Here is a 5,038-nt window from a genome sequence, read left to right as displayed (position 1 = left end):
GTCATTTTTACTATTTTTCAAGGCTGCACTTTTAAAAAGATGAAATTGTCCAGTGAGCTGACATTTAGTTTTGTTTTACACTTGTGTAAACAAAATGACAAATAAAATCTGTCTAAAAGTCTAAATGTGTTCTCTGGAACATTCAGATGTCTACTAATATATCTCTATCCATAATGACGTCGGTATATATTGCAACAGCTGGGTTATACAGGTTTTAAGAGTTGTAAAGGTAACTGCTTGCATTTGCAGAGCATGAGATGCTGCAGAAGTGGTATCTTCCTAATGAAGGCCATCAACATAGGCCATTAATATGGACTAAACCAGCTGATAAAGATTTGATATGATAGGGTGCATGTTATCTTTCTGACAGACTTCAGCTATGTCATAACATTCTCTGCATTTTGTGCTTCCTGTCCTTCATGTTTTTCCCACCTTTGTGCCACCTCTAGAGAACAGGATTTATTGACTGCATAGTTTTATTTGCCTTGTATCTAGATTGCTTTAGTTGATACCACCATATTGTGATATAACGACATTGACATATTCAGTGCTAATTTGTTGTTTTCCAACCATATTTTGCTTTGTGTTCCTCACAAGGTGAGGTGAGGCCTTCGCTTTGTGTGAACAGGAAGACCATCCTCCAAATGATGTGCCAATGGAAGCACTGAGGACAAATTACTGGTTTAACAGACATGGCTACCATGGCAACCCTGCAGTAGCGGTGTCAGAGAAGTCACCTCACCTGTCCATCACCTGCTGAATGACCCCTTTTTTCTCTCATCAAACCATGTTGATTTTAAAAATTGTCTTGCTGCCTCTTTAACCTAAAGCTCTGACCGGCTCGTAGGCCTGACTCTCAGTTTTGATCTGACCCCTCAGCTTATCCCTAAAAACCCTAAGAGTGTCTTCTGTTGTCTATTTCATAGACAACAGTTATTTGAGAACTGGTCACACATTAGGCATTTCTTCCTCTAATGATGATGTCTACATTGACAAGCTTATTAACACATTTGAGTCACTTTAGATTTTCTGTTGCAATTCTTCGTTAGCACAAGGAAGAACTTATGGAGCACCTTGAGGGACTGTGCAAACCACTGGTTTTAGGATCAAGATTAAGCTTCAAGGTAGTGGCTCCTATCAGCATTTTTTTCTCCACATTACCTCATTTCAGTTATAAATAGTAAAGAGAAAATTATCAGTCTATGCAGATATCAACATAGAGAGTGCATTTTTATTTTTCCATGTATATTTAAATAAATTCCAATTGTATTAGACCAATCAGAGCTGCCAAGAAAAGCGGTCAGAAGATATTCATTGGATTCTTTTGATTTTTTTGAGACTATGCACCTCCTCTGTGTTGACAGGAACTTTCACTTATGGTGCTTCTGCTGGTGCTCAAACTAAATGGTGTCAGAAGATCTAAATAGAGCATCTTTTTGTCCTTTTACATTAGAGGGACTTGCTCCCACAATGGGCTTCATAAACAACAGTACAAAACTGCTTTGTATATTATATGTACAGGTTAAAACGTGGGGCTTTGTGAACAACGATCAAACATTTTCTCAAGAAATATGACTACTAAAAGCCTCAGAATAGACTGTGAAGCGAAGTAGATGTTTTCTCTTCAGATAAAAGTGATTCCAGTAACACCCCAGCTTCACTATAAGCCCTCTCCCTTCTTTCATATTCTTCCAGCAGTAGCCTGTATGATCTCCCCACATAGTGACTTGTTTTCTCCTTCTCAACAAGGTGGTCTGTGCCTCGTCGAATCTGTATACATAAGATAGATATGCATATATTATACATATAGAGATATATCTATAGAGTGTGTCTATATGTGGTCAGAAAAATATTTCAAACTAAAAAGATATACTACATTTTTTTATGGTTATTTTTATAACTGGCTGGAAGTCAGAGATATTTCATTTAGTTGTGAGATTGTCCTCACATTGTTATGCTGTGAATAAACCCTTCAGCAGCAATTTAACATTCCCTGTCTGGAAATACAGACCAGCTCAGTAAAAGAAATGATTATTCCATAAATTTCAGAACTTCACTTTAGGGGGAATTCTACCCAAATTTATCTAATGGTCTAGAAAAACTGTCAATATTACATTCCTTTAAAGGGATAGTTGGGAGTTTTTTTAAATGGTTTCTGTGGAATTGATATCAACAGTTGGACACTAAACTGTAATTTACAGTATACCTGACTGAATAAGGTTAAAGTTGGAGCAGGACGTTATTTCAAATAAGAGCCATGATCACAACTCGTCTGACTGGTCCAGTTTCCCAGCTGTTTGTTCTGGCTTATCAATTACTTTTATCAAAAACTTTACTGCAGTATGTGTAAATGCCATCTAATTAACTCTTACATAATAAAAATTTTATAATAAACGTTGTTTTCCACAGACGTATGTTATTATGTTTGCAGCAGGGTGTGTTTCTCTGAGTTTTTTTGTCAATGATGGCATTTAATTTTTAATAGAAGAGGTAATACAGAAAAAAATATATAGTTAAAATACTTTTTTTAAATAATCTATGAACAATTTACAGAGATTGAATTGAATGCAACTTGGTTTATAATTTTACACATTGTGTGGGTGTCGTATAAGATTTGTTTTTCAGGGGGGTACCTAAATGTAGAATTACTGTCATACACAATATGCTTTTTGCTTTTTCTCAACCTACCTAAAAAATAATTTTCCCATAAAGTCGGAACATTTAGGGAAAAGCCCTAAAGGGCAAAATATTTGATCGCCCCCTGTTTTCAACCCCTGCGTTAATTCTGAAATGTAGTTTTATATAAATGCTTAGAAAAAAAGTAATAAATTTTGAGATTGGAGTGATTAACTTAACTTGTTGTTACTACAAGTTAATTATGTTTTTTTTTCTTTTTTTTTTTTTTTCTTTCAATTACTTTGCACAAAGAATCAGTGTGGTTTAGACAGCTTTTGTTCCCCTCAATACAGCTTCAGAAACTCATTTGACAAAATATTATTTATGTCCACTTTTCCTTATTTGATAAGATTTTTTTCACAACCTGAGACATTTATGAAAGGCAAAAAAACACAAAAACAGGTCATCTGTAAAAGTAAATTAGCAATGTATTATCCGACTGCTGATAACAATTGCCTGGAATTCTATTTAGACAATTCCCAACAATCGCTTTAACATTAAATCAGCTCAGTTGAAGACTTTAACCTGTGGTAACAATTTTAAGTAAATTTTTTTTTATTATTATTTTGGGCTGTAGCTCTCACGGGTAGCAGTTAGATTATTTCTGCTGCACTCAGCAGGCAAGAGGCTTGCACTTGTAAATGAGGACAGTATCCTCCAAAAAGAGGTTTCAGTGACTCTGTCTGGATGCATTTCTCCTTTGTGTATTTGTCGTTGTCATGTAAACTGAAGTGGTGATGTATGTGTGACCATAACAACTGATTTAGGTAGAAAAACCATCATGTTGTTACAGTATTATGAGAAAGTGAAGCTGACTGTTACTAATGCCCTCCTCCTTCCTTGACCCTACCGGTGTCTGTGTTGGTGTTTGTAAACAAACATGTCTCCATCTCCTCACACCAAGGTGATTCACTAATAATTTTTTACGCCTATGATTCCCACTGAAGCAGCTCCTGTAACTGAACAAGAACCAACAGATTACAGACTATGTTGTTGTTTGTTTACAAATGTTGATTAAAAAGGCCTTTTTTTATTGTTGGGAAAGAGCGCAGACAGACAGAGGAGCATAAATCCTCTTACTTCACCATCAGGGGTGGAGTACTAATCCTCCATTTTCAGGTCCTTATCTACTGAATACTTGAAGTAGGGAGTTTTCCTACCATGATATAGCATACATAATTTAAATAGTCGACAACATGGAATATTTTAATTGTGCCCATGCATGCTGATTTTTACATGATGTGCCAATTGAAGGTGATGATGTACGTTTAATCTGCTGTACTCTATGCAGTGATTGCTCTATTGTCGTGTCAAAAAAAAAATATTGAAAGAAATAACTAAAAGCGAAAAAGACATCGAACTTGAAGGTTGGGGATTGCTTTCTGTACTCAGATGAAAGGCAATTAGGAAATTCTTTATCTGTGCCTAGAAACAGCTGTATAAATTCACTAGTCATATTTAAAAGGCCTTCAAAAGAGCTACAGAGAGCCAAGCATACTTTTATCTTTCTTTGCTAAAAACAAGTTTCTCTTTGTTGTTATTTTGTTGCTGGATATTTTTGATTGAACAGATCACTGTGATTAATGCCAGAAATGTCTTTATTTTACAAAGCAAGCATCAAGTTTTTAATTTTTTTATCATATTTTTTTTGTATTTAAGTTAAGCTTTATTTTTGCTATGATTTAGGCTTGTTTAGGAATACCAGTTTGAGACAGTACCATTTGTATAGGTAAATGTTTTGAGCTGTACAGTGACAGATCTAGGAACAATTCAATGTGAGTCCAGCATGCTGAATGATCATTTGTGTGAATGTGAGCTGCTACAGCTCAGTCCTCATTCATTACTTGCATCCGCATTGTGCATTGTGACATCGTGTTGGAGAGTGAAGTGTGTCTCACTTACTGTGTCCCCTTAGTAGACAGCCTGTGCAGTTTTGTGAGAGCGCAGCATGTTTCTTTTCAGGTAAGGGCGTGTTGCTGGTGTAATTGCAATCAGAAAAAGAGGGCAATGCGTGTGGGGTGTTTGTGTGTGAGTGCTGATAACAGGGTGTGTGTTATAAATCAAAAAGATCAATTTATTTAAAAGAGAAAATTTTATCAGTCTGTTTCAGAAAAGATGTGGGCAAGCTTTGAAAGACGCATGGATAATATGTATTGTTTTGTTTGCTTTTTTTAACAATAGGAGGCTGTCCTTAGTGCCCCGGTTTGCTATTGTCTGTGCTGTACCAGAATAATAATAGTGAGTGTTGGCCAGCTTGTTTATATCCATCAAATAAAGTTGACTTTCTTTCTGTCTTTGTTGGTGATTTCCTACTTGGTTTGCCTCATTGTATATAGCCATTGCAAATCGGTTCATTTTATTT

General features: G+C 35.7%; 1 long non-coding RNA gene across 1 annotated transcript in view; it reads left to right on the top strand.

The window, feature by feature from the left end:
* The window catches only part of LOC107094771, a 7,104-nt gene extending 2,066 nt beyond the window's left edge, over window positions 1-5,038 (top strand). Inside the window, exon 3 of the long non-coding RNA XR_001481694.1 lies at window positions 598-5,038. This is a non-coding gene — a long non-coding RNA (uncharacterized LOC107094771). The remainder of the gene's footprint in view (window positions 1-597) is intronic.

This window comes from Cyprinodon variegatus, unplaced genomic scaffold (genome assembly GCF_000732505.1).
Source record: "Cyprinodon variegatus isolate N-32 unplaced genomic scaffold, C_variegatus-1.0 Scaffold505, whole genome shotgun sequence".
Taxonomy (NCBI): domain Eukaryota; kingdom Metazoa; phylum Chordata; class Actinopteri; order Cyprinodontiformes; family Cyprinodontidae; genus Cyprinodon; species Cyprinodon variegatus.
The sequence above is the reverse complement of the archived record's forward strand: the minus strand, read 5'-3'. Positions and strand labels throughout refer to the sequence as shown.